General features: G+C 43.1%; 1 non-coding gene across 50 annotated transcripts in view; it reads left to right on the top strand.

Moving 5' to 3' along the window:
- LOC101960618 (uncharacterized) overlaps positions 1-18,170 on the top strand; it is a 401,529-nt gene that overhangs the window by 112,533 nt on the left and 270,826 nt on the right. The window lies entirely within an intron of this gene.

Below are 18,170 nucleotides of genomic sequence, written 5' to 3'. Positions count from 1 at the left end.
ACACTCCTTTCTATCTCGGGGATATATGGGGAGAGTTGCCTCTTTCTCTGATGTAAATTGCAAAACATTTCCCCCTATTGCCGTGCAACTTTTTTTACGTCGTGGTGTTTTGGTTCATTTCATGTTTATTCTGTCATCTTTATCAATGCATTGACTTACTTCTCCTGGAGATTTCCCATTCTTAAGTTACAGAGGATTGACACTTGAAACACTTACATGGTGTCACACTTTACATTTTAGACTGCAATCCATTTGGTAATTTATACCCATTCGTGGTGTGAGCCAGAGTTAGGGGTTCCCCACGGGAATGGCATTAGCATGACGGTCGTAGAGGAAACCATGCACACTGGTGAGAAGTGTAGAGATCAAGTGTGAAGGCACAGTACATTGGCCACGGTTAAAAAAAAAAAAAAAAAAAGGAGGAGGAGGAGCAGGAGGCGGAGGAGATGGAGGAGACCGAGGAGGAGATGTTTCTACTGAAAGGTGTATTCCCAGAACGGGGCATAGCTCTAGTGCCCACCCTCTATTCTACACAGTCTAGAGCAACCGGGAGGAAATCTTTAATAGCGGGCTCCTTTCTTGGGACTTCCAGGAAAATCATGTGCGTCATCCCATGCTCTGGCACACCTGAGGCCTGCGTGTTGATATAGATTCTGTCTCTCCTGACTTGGAAGTCGGAAGCAACCTGAGGCAGAGTTTGGAAGGCCCTGAAGACAGCCCAGCAGGCTTCAGGAGCTGCATGCAGTTCCATAGGCAGGCACCTGGGGAAGAGAGAGGTCAGAAAAGGTTGGAGCAGGGGTCATTGAACCTCCACCAATTGCGGAGCCTCTTCCTGTGCACTGAGCCAGAATGAAAAGATGGGGAGAAGCGGTGGCTTCCTCAAATACCCAAGTGCCAGCAGAAGAGCGCAAGACATATAAGTCAGCACAGAAGCATGGGCCAATCAGAAGAACCAAACAACTTCCAGAAGCTGACCTTCAAGAAACAGGGACATATGAGCAGCCTGACAAAGAATTTGAAATGCCCGTCGCAAACGTCTTTGACAAGCTGAAAGGAGACCCAGGTGAACGACTCCAAATACAAACCGAGAGTGTGTGTGAACCCATCTGGAAGACTCACACTTCCTGGTTTCAAAGCACACATTACAAGACTATGGATTTCTAAAGGGTATGAAGTCAGAATATCGGCCAAGGGAATAGAACAGAGGAAAGATAGTGTGATGAGCCGGACATAACTTTACTATGTTCGCATATGAAGGCATCACCCGTGAGACTCCACATCATGTACACCCACCAGAATGGGATCCTGATTACAATAAGTTATATTCCATGTATGGATAATATGTCAAAACACACTCTACCGACATGTATATGCAAAAAGAACAAATCTTAAAAACAGGCAAACTATGGGATGGGAGGAAGTGTTTCCATATCATGTATTTGAAAAATGGTTGACACCCAGAATGAATGGTGAGGTCCCACAACTCAAAACCAAAGTTCTAACCCGGTTTAAAAAAAAAAATGGGCAAAGGACTAGAGTTGGGTTTTCTCTGAAGATGAGGAACAAATGGCTGAGAAACTCTAGAAAAGATGCTCCAGGTCACTATGCATGAGGGTAATATGCATCTGACCCAGAATGAGAATTCGCATCACCCCCATTAGGATGACTGCTGTCACACAATAAGAAAACAGGTGCTAGCGAGGACGAGGAGAAATTGAAAGCCTTGGAGAGTACTGGTGAGGATGCCAACCGCTGCAGAGGTGAAAAAGGGTACTCACGTTCCTTGAAAGTTGAAAAACAGAACCACCACGTGATCCTGTGATTCCCCCTACTGGGTCTATAACCCCCCAGCTTGAAAGCAAGGTATCAAGCAGACATTCAAGTGGCTGTGTTTGAAGCAGCATCACTCACGAAAGCCAACCCAGTAGCCCAATGGCAGGTGAATGGATGAGCAAAACGGGGAGTCCATATGGAAGGGAATATCATTCAGCCTTGAAAAGGAAGGGAATCTGCACACGTGCCATGACATGGATGAACCTTGAGGAACTCGGGCTAGGTGACGAGATGTAAGCCGGTCACGAAGGCACGAATGTTGTGGGATTACATTTGTAGAACATGCCCAGAGTACTCAGATTCATTGAGTTGGAGAGCAGAATGATAGATTCCAGGGGCTAAGGAGAGGGGGAAAGGGAAGTTGGTGTTCAATAGTGCTTCAGAAGAGTGACATGAAAGGGGGCATTGGGAATTTGTTTGCAATGATGTGAGTATACTTAATATTACTAAACTGAACACCTAAAAACGAGGTAAGGGGGAAGGTGTATGTCCCCTGTTGTTGCTTTTGTCTTTTCGTAAGCACCAAGAAAACACACACACACACACACACACACACACACACACACATCTTTCCTCACGGATTGGAGAAATCATCTTGGTCGTGCATTAAATCTCCCTGTGCCTGTGAGTCTATTTCCATATTTTCTATTCCATTTCTTCAGTCTGTCTATGAATGCACAAATACCAAACTGTTTTAACGTTTGGGACCTCAGATTTCCAGACAGCAGTTGGCTTCGTGACCTCAGTCACCTGACTGTTTCAAGGGAAGCTATCCACTTTCATTTTGTCTGGCTTCTTCTTGTTCTGAGGAGGAAAGTGACAGCATTCAAGCTCTGTACAGATCAGAGGGTTGCTTTAAGTGTTGAAGTCACTGTTCCAGAAGAAATTAATTTAATACACGATCAGGTATGATTCAAATAAACTTCTTTATCTTAGGCTAGTTGTAGTTTGACAGTGGAGTGGAAGGATGGCTCTTTGATTCTCACAATCCCCGGTACCTAACAGGTGACGTAAAATACAACTAAGCATTCGTGTCACACGGATTTGTGGGTATGGTTTCAGCTATGGTTTTGGGTCACTCTGCTGACTAGAGTAAGAATGTCACAATGATGGCATTCCTACCCAGCGGAAGCAGGATGAGATACGCAGAACACCTGGATGGGGGTTTTGCATCCCACAAAATGGTCCACATTTTTCAAGAACAGATTCCAACACAGCAGTACACATGAAACTCCTGAGACTGTTAGGCCTCTGTCAGAGGAGAAAGGTAATGTGGGTAAAAGGGACTCAAGGAACAATCCAAACACAGGTGGGACCTTGCAGAGATCAGAGGTAACAATGTGCACCTAACCCAGGATTATAGTTGAGGACTCCATCCTCAATTTTTGGAGCCATGGAATCATACGCAGAAAACCAGGAGAAAGTATTGAATTGAATGTCTTTCCTCCTGCCTTGTTTATGGAATTCGGATCGTCCTTCCCACTGAGATACCTAGAGAACTGGTACACACAAGGAAACCAACATTTCTCAGATCACTAGCCAGCTGGTGAGAAATGGCCAGGCCAAGATCCTTTGGTGCTGCAAAGAGACAGATGGCAGCCTGCTACCGGCTGAGCGATGTTTGCCAAGATGGGCAGAGAAAGCTGAGTGCAAAGGAGTCCTTCTCGTAGCCTCTTGAGGCCAGGACGACAAAAGAAGAGTCTACAACCTGCCAAGGGTAATGGTTCCGTGCTCTACTGGGTGACAGTGAGTATGGAGCAGCCTTTTGGGATCCGAGCCATTCATAAGGGCTTAGTCTCTGATGACACATGAAGGTCGTTGGAGAAGGCTAATGCCCTGCCCTCAATCTCCACGAAGTTGCCACTGAACATCTGCCCTGGAAGAATATAAAATCAACCAAATCTCCAAATAACACTCACAAGGGGGCTTTGTTTAGGTGGTTTTAACTACTCAAGACCTTTATTAACAGCTGCTTGCAGTCTGTTGAGTTTTTGAAAACACCAAGTTGTAAAGTTTTATTGCAAATAAAAATGATGGGCCAAATACTATCAACTCATCAGGCACAAAACGATTTCAGAACCTTTAAAGGTGTATTGAGGGGGAAAACGTCTTTTTAGAAAACAAACACACGTTTGTGATGATCAAAAAGAGACATCTTTAGGTTAAAAAATACCAATGATGAATTAAAAGAATAACACAGTGCATAGATGATGCAGGTGTTTCTGTTGATCTGGCCGATGGGCAAAAAGCAAGCACATAAGGTCCTCAGCTCTGACCTTTTGTTCCTTTCTTCCTGGGGGAATATCCCATTCATCCCTTCTTGTCAGAAACTAAACCTGAGGAAGGGTAGAGGTGGCAATCCAAACTTTGTCCCCCAGGCTCTGCTGGGCCTTGGGAGTGCATGGATTCTCCTCTGGTGGATCACTTGCATCTTGTGGTTTAGGGACTGCCCGGGCATCTGTCTGGGCCCTTGAGTTGCAGCAGTACCTCTGTGGACATGGCTGCTAAACTTTGGTCTCGCGTCCCTGCTTTTCCTTAACCTCGTCATCGCAGCCCTCTCTGGGCTGTCTTGGGTGAGCAGCGCACATGCAGCTCACCAATTCATATCCAGTCTCACCGGTCTACCTCGCTCCCCTGCACCCTGGGGTTGTCACGTCTCCCTGCACAGGAAGGTGGAACGCTGTGGTCGAGGGCCATAAGGTCTCTGTGGGCAGTAAGGTGGGAACTTTCATCTGTTACAGGGTCGCCATCCTCGGGCCTGCCCTCTCCTTCCCCTCACTCACCTTGTGGTAATTCTGCGGGTAAGTGTGTGGAGGACCCCTATGACGTGGACAGAGATAGCGTCCACGATGGTTTCTTCTGTGCATACTAACGACTTCACACTGGCAACTCCATCAGGGCTGGTGACCTCTGCTGGGCTGGTGACCTCTGCTGCGCCCGCACCCTCCCCCAGCCTCCAACAGCATCAGACTCCAACACCTCTCTATTCCCTACACTGCGACGTTACTTCCTGGGGCTAGCCTTCTTTGTGGCAATCTGGCAAGGAAATACATCTTCCTTAGCGCCAAGCCCATTGACGAAACCATATCCCTTTCTTCTACTGAACCATTTTTACTGTGCCTCAAACTTTCCTTGGCATGATCTTGCCCCCTCCAGCAGGAGCCGCCACTAAGGAGAGGCCACCTGCGCCACCACTGCCTGCACCTCTGGGGCCACTGCTGCTGCTGCTGGCCACAGGACTGGGCTTGTTGTTAGCAGCACCGAGGAAGGGCAAGACCAGAGGCTGAAGGGTTTGGGTCTCCCTGCTCCAGTTGGCAGTGATGGTGACAAGAGCCCCTGCTCACAGCTGTGCCACCTCCTCTTAGCATGTGATAGTAACTAGGCTGGCTGGGGCACTGGGGCTGCTCAGGATGCTCTAAAAAAGATTTAGAATATGGTGAGAAATTAATAAAAGTGAGAGGGAATGGTACACCTTAATTAAAACACACAGCAACCCACACACACACACACACACACACACACACACACACACACACACACCTAAACTTACTGTGTCTAAGGATCTAAGAGAAAAGAATGACATTTCTGGTGGAAAAAGAACCCATTAGTATGACATAGGATATTTGGGAAAGGAAGAGTTGCAACATTTGGGTGAGGAAAAATACAGCACACATTAGTAAATCCACATCAAGTTCAAACATGAGAGTAGAATGTACAGAGCAGGCAGTCCTTTGTATCTGTATTGGCCTGTATCTCCAGAGAAACAAAAGCAACAAAGCATACGTGTGATTTACTATAAGTGATTATGGAGGCAGAGACTACCCATGACCCACCCTCTGCAAGCTGCAGACCCACCCAGGAAGGCCGGTGGTACAGATCAAAGACCTGAGTGCTCAAGAGTCAACAGGGCAGACTCCAGGCAGTTTGAAGCCTGAGAACCAGGAACACCGGGGGCAGGAGAAGACACATGTCACAGCTCATGCCCTCAGGCAGAGAAAAGGTGACTCCAGCCTTCCTCTGCCTTGGTTTTTCTTTCTGGACCTCAAGTGACTGGATGATGCCTGCCCACGTGGGGCAGAGAAAGCCTCATTGCTCCTTCTACAGATAAAATCGCCCACCTCTTCAGGAAACACCCTCACAGACGCCCATATCTAGAGTTTAGCCAGATGCCCAGGTGGCCCATGATCCAGACAAGCTGACCCATAAGATGAATGATCACAGTTCTTTAGACCAGAAGAGATCTAAATGGGTAAATCGACCCTAGGTAAAATACCGTATCTGGAATGAAGCACAGAGACACAAAGGAAAGGAATACAGAGAAGAGAGGGTTGAGGATTCAAACATAAGGTCTAACGTACTCATTTGTGTCTCATAAGGACGAGAGAGAGAGAGAGAGAGAGAGAGAGAGAGAGAGAAGAGAGAGACAGAGAGAGAGGCAAAATTTGAATTCATAATGGAGGGGAATTTTCCAAAACTGACCAAAGACATAGAGGCACAAATTTAGGAAGCGCTCCGTGAGGCCCAGTAGGATCAGAAAACCATGCCATACATATCATCACTGCGCCCTAGAAATGTAGAGATGAAGAGAGATCACAAAAACCATCAAGAAAAAGAGCACCTCACCTCCAAAGAAGCCACTGTTGTCCCTCCAGGAAACTCGTCATGACCATCTTTGGAAACCAAAGATGGAGATACCCCGGGAAGGGCTGAAAGGGAGCCAACTGCCAGGCTAGCTATCCATATGTGTGAAAATATTCTCAAAAGTGAAAGTGAGATAAAATTATTTTCACTTTTGTGTCTCAAAGGACACTATCAATAATGTGAAAGGGCAGCCCAGAGAATGGGAGAAAATACTTTCAAGCTACTGAAAACATTTCCAACCCATGCATTCAATAATGTGTTCGAATGATTTCTTTGTTTTCCTCTAAGGTTGGTTATACAGATGTTCAGTAAGTGCAGAAAAAGATGCCCAGCACCTCTTGCCATCAAGGAAATGTAAGTCAAAACAATGGGGAAACACTTCAGACAATCAGAGTGACAATGGCCCCAAACAAATAAATAAATCAGTAAGACCAAACTGAAACAAAACCAACAGCAAACGTTGTTGAGGACGTAGAGAGGTTAGAGCCTTTGTGCATTGCTGGTGGGAAGTGTCGCATGGTACAGTCACTGTGGAGAACAGTACGGAAGCCCCTGAAAAAGCTCAGCTAGACTTAGTATATGACGATCCAGCAATTCCGCTTCTGAGTATATACCCCCAAGGACTGATATCTGCACAGCCACACTCAAGGCAGCATCACTCACACTAGCCAAAAGGTGGAACGGTGGGTGTCTATTGTCGGATGGGGGATAAACGAGATGTGATTGATGCATCCCACGGAATCTTATTCAGCCTGAGAAAGGACTGGAATCCCGACATAGGCTGCAATATGGATGAACCTTGAAGACATTAAGCTTTGTGAAACAAGCCAGTCGAAAAAGAGACAAACATTGTTGAATCCACTTTTCTGAATTTCCTAGAGTGGGCGAATCCAGAGAGACAGAACATGGAATGGTGGATTCCACAGGATGGAGAGTACTGGGAATGGGGAACTGTGGTTTCAGGGTTATACAGTTCCAGTTTGGGGGGATAAAAACATTCAGCAGGTGGAGGGTGGTAATGGTCATACAAAGACATTACTGCACCTAGTGCCACTGAACTGGACACGTAAAATGGTAAATTTTGTGTAGTGAAAATTTCACCACATCAAAAACTGGTTTTGAACTTCAACAAATGAAGAGAACTCATCAGCAGCACAACCACAGTACTAAATCAGTGAAGGGAGATCTTTCAGAATGACAGTAATTTTCCAGATGGAATCACGGGAATTCAGGAAGGGATGGAGAGCATCTATCGTTTCTTCTACAGTTAAAAATTATTTTCTCTTTAAGAGATCCTGAGGGGAACACTTCTTCCTTTCACTTCTGGAAGCTGTGCTCCCAGTGATCAAAATATTTCTGAAGTCTAAGCACAAACCCTTTTCCCTTATAAGCCCCACGCATAGGAGCGCCTAAACCATAAAGCTCACTGAGGACCCTGATGAGAGGTGACATGGATCTGTGGGTTCAGGACATTTTCAAGGGACCTGAAGCTGGGATAATGGCATAGACCTCTACCTTGCAAGCAGTAGGGTCCCATTTGAGGAGAGTCATGTTCTGTTCCTCAGTAAGATAAAGAGGTGGCTTCTTTCTCTGATTAAAAAAGGAACACGTCCTCAGGGAAAATACTTACAACACCACACAGACCTGTAACTGGGAAAACCTACTATAAAGTGCTTCCTTCTTCCCTGCTCACAGGCGACATGTGTTTTCTTTGTAAGGCACTTTCTGGGCATACAATTCTTAATCCATTTTTGCTGCCAAAGAATGGCATACCTGACTCTGGGCAAGTTTTAATGAACAGAAGTTCGTTGGCCCACAGTTTTGGTGCTGGCAAGTCCAACATCAAGGTGGTGCATCTTCCAAGGGGCTTCTTGCTGCGTCACTGCATGGCAGATGGACACAGGATGCGAGAGGCCTAGAGGGGGCCCAACTTGCTCTTTTATAGCAGCACCAGTCCCAGCTTTGAGGGTGGAGCCCTCCTGCCCTAATTCCCTCCTCAGGATCCCACCTCTTAACATGTTACAACTGCAATTGAACTTCCAACATAAGTTTTTGGGGGGAAGGAAAAATTTCACACCGTAGCAACACTCCAGGACACTTGGTGGTGAATTTTGTGTGTCAGCTTGACTGGACCAAGGGGTGCCCAGATATCTACTCAACTGTTATTCTGGGCGTTTCTGTGATACTGCTTTGCGGTAAGACAAACATGTATACCAGCAGCCTGGGCCCTCCCTATTGGGGATGGACCTCGCCCAATCAGTTCAGGACCTGAATAGGTCCAAGAAGCTCACCCTCCTCAATATAAGAGAGAATTTCTTCAACCTGAGGACATTTGAAGTGGCATATTGGGTACTTCCTGCCAGAGAAAGCAGTACTGCCTGGGTCTTGAGGCTGCTGGTCTTCAGACTAGAACTATACCATCAGCTGTCCTGGGTTTAGTGACTCAACCTGCAGATCTTTTTATCTGCTTGCCTACATAATCTCAGGAGATATATATATATATAGTTTGTTTGTTTGTTTGTTTACATACTTGGGTCTGTTTCTCCATTTCCGTGGAATTTCCTGGGGAATATAGATTTTTCAAGTCTGGTTGGATTTAAAGACACCAAGAACTCCATTTCCTGTGGTTCACAGAGCACGGTTAGTCCATGGCATAAGCCAGCAATAGAGATAAGCAAAATATCACCACAAGATACTCTTGATTAACTACCTTTGAGAAGCAAGGATCTCAGCGAGTTTGCGTATGATGCTCTTGAACGGTTTTGTCAAACTAACTAATGAGTAGAATGAGGCTGGCATGTTGCTTTTAGGTTGCATCACAAAGTCAACAAGCATGAAATTGTTTCCCCATAATTTCATGTAGATATAATGTTATACATTTTCACCTAGGAATTTGTTGCATGATTTTCTTGTAATGTTTTGTTTATTTGAAAATAACTTTGCAGTTGTAAAAGCATTGCAAGAGCAATACAAAATCCTGTCTCATATCCTCCGATCAGAATCTGAAGCAAGTCACATGTTAGCCCATGTGTCTTATCATTCTGTCCCTTCTCTTTCTCTGTCTCTCTGTGTATTTCTCTCTCAACACATGGATCTAAACAACATCTTCTCTATATATGTGTATATATGTATACAGAGATACTGATTATCTTTTATATCTCCCACCTAAACACTAGGAAAATTCATTTAATTTAAATTATGTGAGAGTAAACAATTTTATCACTGCATGCATTCTACAGGTGTTTCTTTCCGTATGGTTAGGTGCCCAAGAGAACCCTGGCAAATGCAAATAAGCTTAAATACAAAATTAGCCCATCAATTTTTCTGGTCTTTCCCTTTTTCTTAGGTTTATTTCAAGGAATAGTTAGTTCCAACACCAGGCAAGAAGTTGCCAATCATCAGTAAGTACAGAGTTTCTCAACATCTTTTAAACCTCATCAAATCTCATAATCCTTAATCTTACAGGGTCTGCAATGAAAATGTGTTAGACAGATTCTGTTCAATAGCCTATATTGTGAAACTCAACCCAGCAGTCTAATAAATGTTACAAAATATTGCAATAATACCTAAGGCCTTTCTGTCTATGATGGGTAGAAGACTAAGTCACTATGTAACAGCTGTAGAAGTAGATAAAATATAGCAGATGGCATGTTCTCCTAGCCTCTCCATTTGTTTGAGTCCTATCTAACAGCCACCTACAAACAAATTGAGGGATCTTCCTCATATATTTTTAACAGTGGGAGTGTCTCCTGGCCCTGCAATGGGCCATGGTATTGCTATTGACACTCTCATTGGCTGGCACTTTTACTTACACTGGGAATGTCTCCAGTACTAGCATTAGTGCCACAGATGCAGACACCCCCAGACATCCTGTTTTCACTCATTTCAGCCCTATAACAGTTTAACCAATCTTAGGTAATTCTGAATACTCTGAGTAACATTCAATCACTCGAGGAACATTTGCAGGATGAGGAAATCTTCATTGGTGAGACTCACCAGATCCTGAAATGTGAAGTGCCACTCCACAGAATGGACCTGAAACATCTGCAGCAGATTACAGTGATCCAGAATACATGTGTTCTTTGTGAAGATCACACTCAGAATAGCCACCAGCAGGACCATCCATGTCTTACCCTGGTCTCATTTCCCCAATAGGGGTCTGATGAGTCACTCTGGATGTAGGACTGCTGCACAGGGTCAGGCCCCCTCACTTGGAATCTTGAGACATTCTATACATTCTCAGAGGTACCTCTACAAATCTCAAGGAATGAGCCAGTGAGAGTCTGGGTACATACTTAGGCCTGTCTGCCCTTTTGATTGACATTTTTATATTCATATGGCCTAAACCAAAAGGAAAGTTCTCAATTCAGTTGCCATCTTGTCCACAGGGGGCGCACTTCAGCCAAAGTGAGCCCTGGGATTTGCAGAGCCCTCGATGGGATAAAAGATTCTCTCTTTGGTTCCTTCGGGTATAAGGACTGCTCCTAGCCAAATGGGGACTATTTAATACTTTCTCTATGATGCTTCAGATCATCCGTGGAGTGCACCAGTGCTGGAAGATGTGCTCCAGGGAAACTAGGGTTCTCATCAGAGCTTCTCATGTCCAAGTACAAAGCCTGGTACAGAGCAAATACTTGGCAATTGCACTGCATTTTATAGTAGGTCTTTCCAACAAGGATCCCTCACCAGAGACACAGCCCAATCCTGCCCAGGGATGTTGAATCTGCCCTTCAAATTATTCTTCCCTGAACCAGGGTTTTCCCTTTTGCCCTTCACATTGTCTCAGTATTGCAAGCTTAGAGACACCTGTGTGCACCCACCAGTCACTGACTCCAATTCTCTCTCTCTCTCTCTCTCTCTCTCTCTCTCTCTCTCTCTCTCTCTCACACACACACACACACACACACACACACACACACACACACAAACACAATACACACACAAATGGGCATATATAGGCAGGCACACACACACACACACACACACACACACACATGCTTGCACCTCACATATTCCAATGAGAGGAAAACCTATGTTCTTGATTTGGATACGAGAAGTCATCATTCACCTTAGACCCTGCTTGCTTTGGACACTAATTTGTATCTTCCCAACTCCCAATGCATAAGCACTTGTTGGCAGCCCCCCACACTCACTGATTTTATCTCTGCTAATATCTATCTTCCCTTCATCTAGGATAGATATTATGTGTTTATGTGCCCCTGGCAAAATCCTTTCCCTTTTCCAAGCCTCTGTTGCATTTAAAGTTCAATAAGGTTCTTTGTGTCTAGTGTGTCAGTATTCTAGCACAAATCCCTGTGGAGCAGTGAAGAAAAGTTTAAATAGCTTTATGTTTCGTCATAGACACAAGAAACCATAAACCAAACCTAGATGCACCCTGAGTCATCCTAGAGTGCAGGAAGGCAAGACAATTTTCCAATTAATATCCCTCTGTTGGGCTGGGGATGTGGCTCAAGCGGTAGTGCGCTTGCCTCGCATGTGTGCAGCCTGGGTTCAATCCTCAGCACCACATACAAACAAAGATGTTGTGTCCGCCAAAAACTAAAAAATAAATATTAAAATTCTCTCTCTCTCTCTCTCTCTCTCTCTCTCTCTCTCTCTCTCTCTCTCTCTCTCTCTCTCTCTTTAAAAAAAAATATCCCTCTACTCCCACTCTGATGGAGAATCCTGGCTGGGTTCTCTCCCTTCTCTGAGACTTGGTGTCCTTTGATGTAAAATGTATGACTAGACTCCAAATAGTAAAATTATCCCAGCCTAGGATCTGGAAGAGGCTGGAGGAATAAAGATCATGATATTCTCCTAAATTCTAACATGGACTAAAGGAACATAATTCAGGCCATAACATATAGGTCGTGATACACTACTACACTCTAGCACAATAGTGCTAGCAGAAATTTTCCTTATAGTATGCTTTTACCCACTAATGGAAAGCAAACACATTAGGTCATCATCAAGACAGGGTGTCAGGGATGAGGCTGGTTCTTGAGTAGGCTGACCTGAAGCAAAAGGACTCAAGGTTTCAGTGAGAAAAAAAAAATTGTTCTCATCTTGGCTTATGTGATGTGGCTATTTATTCTTTTTTTTTTTTTTTTGAAAACACAGGGAAGAGAGTTTATTTTTATGGAGTTAGGCAGTGAAATTCAAAAACTATCCAACTACATACAGTAAGGACAAAGTACATTGGAAAATGTAAAACCTTTAATAGCAAATTGAGTATATTCAAATGGAAAAAAAGATTCATTAATATATGATAAAATTATTAAATATCCTTCCCCATACACCCAGCATTTGCATTTTTTCTTCTCTACTTCACCTTGCCACCTTTCCCCTGTACATTTCTATTACTTTCCCCATCTGTTCCATGGACAGATTCCTTCCTCCCCCCTCAGTAATACAGGAACTTCACTCCTAGGCAAACTACAATGACTATCATTAAATTTTTAAAATATGCCCTTTAACCTTCTTAACATCTGGGTAATACCACTCCTTTTCTCTCATCCCCAAATAAACAGTTAGCTCCCACTCTTCTGGACAGAGATTATGTTGTATTCATCGATTTTCTATATCTGTTGGGGTCAGCAGAGTGTAAGTTGAAGCTACCTATGTTATTTTCTCCAATAATTCTTTCAAAGTGGGTACACAAGAAATAAACTTCCTAAATTCTTCCATATCAAAAAATATCTTTGTTTTACCCTGGAAATCAAATGCCAATTTGGCTGGATACAGGATTCTAAGCCTTTCTCCTGAAGCACTTTTATGATGTTGCTCCATTGACTTCTTGCATCCAGGGTGCCCAGTGATAAGCCAGCTGTCAATGGGATTCTTGTACTTCTGTAGGTGATTTCTTTTTTTCTCTTTAGAAGCCTTTGGGATTTTCTATTTATCACTACAATTCAAAAACTTCACCAAGATGTGCCTAGGAGTGAGTCTGTTTTTGTCAATCACATTGGGGATTTGATGAGCACTCACTATCCCAAGACTAGAATCCCGAAGTCTGGAAAATTTTCTTCAATTATTTCCTGCAGTAGGTCCTCTGCTTCATTCTCTTTACTGTCTGTTTCTGGGATTCCTATCAAATTGATAAGAATCCTCTCTCTCCCTTAGCTTTTGTTTATTAATTATCTGCTTGGCCATCTGTATGGTATCCTTAGAGAATTCTTCCATTTCATCATCTAGATTGCTCAATCTTTCTTCAAGGATGTCTATTCTACTCCTCAGATCATCTATTGAATTGTTAGTTTCCAAGATACCTGGAAGGCATTTTTTTTTTATTTTTCCAATCTCTTCTCCCATCTCTCTGAAGATTCTGATCACAGTTGTTCTATAGTTTCTTTGTTTCCTGGATTAGGTCTGCGACTTTGGATGTGTGTGTTTGAACAGTCTTCCATGTAAAAAAAACCCTACTTCTTCCTTTCTCCTCAGTCAGAATTTCATTTCCAATTGAAAGTAATAATCTTTTCATAATCTCCCTCCATTGTCTCAGGAACACGGCGTTTCTCACATAATGTTGGGAAATATCTGCCCTCCTCCTCATCCTCCCACCACTCTTCTTCCCCAGAGGTATCAAATTTCATCTGCAAGGCCTCTTGTCCCTCCTCTTCTATGGTACAGGCCTCTTTTCCTTTTCTGCCCTCACGTAAAAGATGTCTTCCTCATGGGTCTCTGAGTCTTCTCCTGTCACCTCAAAGGTAGGGATTCCTTTATCCTTCCACTCTGAAAACTCTTCCTCCAGAGTCTCTAAGCTCTTCATTTCTGGCCTAGAGACTTTTAACTCTTTGATGAATAAGGAATGCAAGCCATCACTTGCTGTTCCTCCAGCTTCCTGTTTTGAATTTACTACAGCATTACCCCCTTTTACGGGGATCCCACATCCTCCTCCTAGATTTGGTTTTTCCTTCTTTCTGAGCACACGGTTCAGTAACTCTCCTATGACAGGTTTTTGGCTGGTAAATTGTCATAAACTTTGCAGGTCTGAAAATGTCTTCATTTCACCATCACATTTAAATGCTAATTTGACCTTACACAGAAACTCAGATCCAAAGCCATTTTCTCTCAAAATGTTGAAGATGTCGCCCCACTGCTTACTGACTTCCAAGGTGGCTGATGTCAGAGGGTCTGCAGCCAGGGTGAGTACGACTCCTTCATCCATCAGCGTTTCTTCTTCTCTTGATGCTTTGACGGTCTTCTCTTTGTTACTGAGGCTCTGTAGGTTTTCTTCTTCCATTGCTTTTACTGCTCCATCCTCCCTTTTCTTTCTCTTCTCTTTGTTGGACAGTTGTATGTGGTGACTGCCATTTCCACATGTGTTGTCATTCATATCTGAGGCTTCTGCCATCCCTCCAATGGCTTGGTAACTTTGGGGCTCATTCTGGGATAACTCCTTTCCTTGATTGCTAGTGGACATCTTGGCTTTGTCCCATTTACAACTCGGTTCGTCTATTTCCTCGTTTCTAAAAGATAAGTTTTCAGTACACTCAGCGAATTTAGAATTTTCTTCTTCTTGTTCCCTCAACTCTGCTTTTGGTGAAGCTAAATCTTTCACTTCCTGCCACTCTTCCCTGCTACCACAGTGCTTTGTATCTTTTGTTTCAGATATCTCACTTTTTACTAACATTTCCTTTAGGTCACTTTTCAGGGTTTCCCTCATCTCAAAAAACATCACATCCTGCATTTGAAACAAGACCTTAAATTTCTCCACAATAGTTGTTGGTATATGATCTTTGTACTTGAAATCTAACATCCGAGGTAGCTCCTCATCAGTTCCTCTTACCTTATTTCTTTTGACACAGGTGGATTGTTCCTGTTCTTTGCAAATCTAGACATTTTTGACTGTACAGTTGACAGGATGTCTATATTGTCCAGATCATATTATTTTCCCTTTTGAAGAGTAATTTTAGTTCTTGTGCACTCACTAGGCTCCAGAAATCTAAAATCCTCAAAACACTCTTATCCACTTGCGTGCCTCTGCCAGAAACAGACCAGTTTCAGAGCATGATGTGGTCTACTGTGCAGCAGTCTCTACCTGGGAGGAGATCACTACTGCAGAGGTGCGCAGTGAACAAAGGTCGTGGCTATTTATTCTTGACATGAACCAGATGCACAGAAGAGATATATGGTGTGCAATTTCCTTCCTTCTTCCTTAACTTTCTCCCTTCTTTCCTTCCCTATCTGCTGCTGTTCATCTTCTCTTTCTCCTGCTCTTCTTCCTTCTCCTCTTCCTCCTGCTCCTTTTCCATTATGAGTTCTGGGGATCCAATTCAGGGTCTTCTGTATGCCAATAAGTGCTCTTCCATGGAACTATACCCTCAGCCTCAACAGTATATTTTTGAAATCCCTAGGACATAGATTTTAACTGTTCTAACCACAGAAAGATGTGACCCAAATATGTAATGCAATATATATGCCAATTAGCTGGATTTAGCTACTCCAGAGTATATCCATATTTCAAAACATTATGTTATCTGTTATAAATGTATACAACTTTTGTCAATTAAAAATAAATTCCCAAATTAGAAAAGGACACATTTTTTTTGGTACCAGGGATTGAACCCAGAGGCCCTTAAGCACTGAGCCACATTCCTAGCCCTTCTTATTTATTTGTCTATTTATTTAATTTTAAGACAGAGTCTCACTGCATTGCTTAGGGCCTCACTAAGTGGCTGCAGCTGGCTTTGAATTTATGATCCTCCTTCCTCAGCCTCCTGAGCTGCTGGGATTTTAGGTGTGTGCCACTGCTCCCAGCAGGACACAATTTAATTTAGTCACATTTGGTGAAGAAAAGAGATGGGAAGTTGTGTTTGTGATGGGGGGGGTTTCTCAGAGGTACCATTAAAATTTCAAGTGAGTACGTTAGCCTTCAACCTCCACCTCTCCATTAACATCAAATTTCTTCATGTTTGAACCTCATTCACAAAATATTGTATTTTCTTTGACCTTTTACCTCTGTATCCTTAAACTGGGAACTTTCTTAAGTCCAGATACCATTTCCTTTCAGATTGTGTGCCCCAGCCCCTATTCCACTGATCAACAACAGCTTGTAGAATCAATGAGACTAAGGATCAGGGTCCAGGAAGCTTTTTGATTTTTTTGTAGTGAAAATGTCCTCTCTGAATTCAGGAAAATCTCAAAGGCAGGAGACCAAGCATTGCTTCCCTTAGGAAGAATTCCCAGGTTCAGTTCACATGCCTTTCTTCTGACACTGCATTTTATTCACTTCACAATTATCATTGGAAGGCAAATTAAAAGTCATATTGTTTGAAAGAAACAAACAGACCAAAATTAAGATTTTCAAGAAAACTAAAGCTGTGAATGGAAAAGGAAAACAGTTCAGTTGATGACTGCTGATGGTGGAATTGACACAACCTTTATTAAAAAACAATTAGCCATGTTTTTCAATAAAGTAAACACGTGTACAACTCACAAAACAGAAGAAATCTTGCATGTACAAGGATGACCAAACAAAAATTTCCCTGCAGCCATGATTGAAATGGGGTAAAGTTGAAAACTAACTACAGGGCAATTATAATGCAATAGAAATTGAGAAATGTTACCAAATATATTTATTTTTATATTACTAGAAAATAATGCTACAAATTCCTAGGTGAAAAAGTATAACATTATATCTACATGAAATTATAGGGAAACAATTTCATGATGATCCACAAAATGAGAAAATCAACAAGGGAGCTGGGCATAATGGCACACACCTGTAATCCCAGAGACTTGGAAGGCTGAGGCAGGAGAACCACAAAGTCAAGCCAGCCTCAGTAACTTACTGTTGCTTGAAGAAATTTAGTGAAAATATGAAGGGCAGGGGAGTAGCTCAGTTTTAAGCACCTCAGGGTTCAATCCCAGGCAGCAGCAGCAACGAAAGAAAGAAAGAAAGAAAGAAAGAAAGAAAGAAAGAAAGGAAGGAAGGAAGGAAGGAAGGAAGGAAGGAAGGAAGGAAGGAAGGAAGGAAGGAAGGAAGGAAGGAAGGAAGGAAAGAAAGGAAAGAAAAGAAAGAAAGAAAGAAAAGAAAGAAAGAAAGAAAGAAAGAAAGAAAGAAAGAAAATCGGCAAGTGTATTTTGAAACCATGTTTGAAAAAACAAAATCTCTTCCACTGGGGGGTTGGACCACTGCCTCCAAAGGCAAAGAAAACTACCCAGAGAAGTTAAGGACTCAATGTGTCTGGCTTCATCTGGGTTTTCCCATGTATCCCTGTTGCGCTGCTCAGGATCCTATTCCTTTCCAACTTTTACAGCAGACATGCCTCGAGACTCAGAGCAGGACAACCACTTGTGGGATAACATTCTGAGTATGATTTTCAGCAATCTTAGCCTTGTGAGTAGAGGAGATGAGGGTCCCCTTCAGGGAGCACATAGAAGATTTCAGCTCATTTATGTCACATGTGAGCTGGGACTTGCAATCCCTGGGACCATCTTTTGCTTGTTGACTTTGTGATGCAACCTAAAAGCAACATGCCAGCCTCATTCTACTCATTAGTTAGTTTGACAAAACCGTTCAAGAGCATCATACGCAAACTCGCTGAGATCCTTGCTTCTCAAAGGTAGTTAATCAAGAGTATCTTGTGGTGATATTTTGCTTATCTCTATTGCTGGCTTATGCCATGGACTAACCGTGCTCTGTGAACCACAGGAAATGGAGTTCTTGGTGTCTTTAAATCCAACCAGACTTG

The sequence above is a fragment of the Ictidomys tridecemlineatus genome, chromosome X (assembly GCF_052094955.1).
Source record: "Ictidomys tridecemlineatus isolate mIctTri1 chromosome X, mIctTri1.hap1, whole genome shotgun sequence".
NCBI classification, from domain to species: domain Eukaryota; kingdom Metazoa; phylum Chordata; class Mammalia; order Rodentia; family Sciuridae; genus Ictidomys; species Ictidomys tridecemlineatus.
Note: the sequence above shows the minus strand (reverse complement) of the source record. Positions and strands in the feature narration are given on the sequence as shown.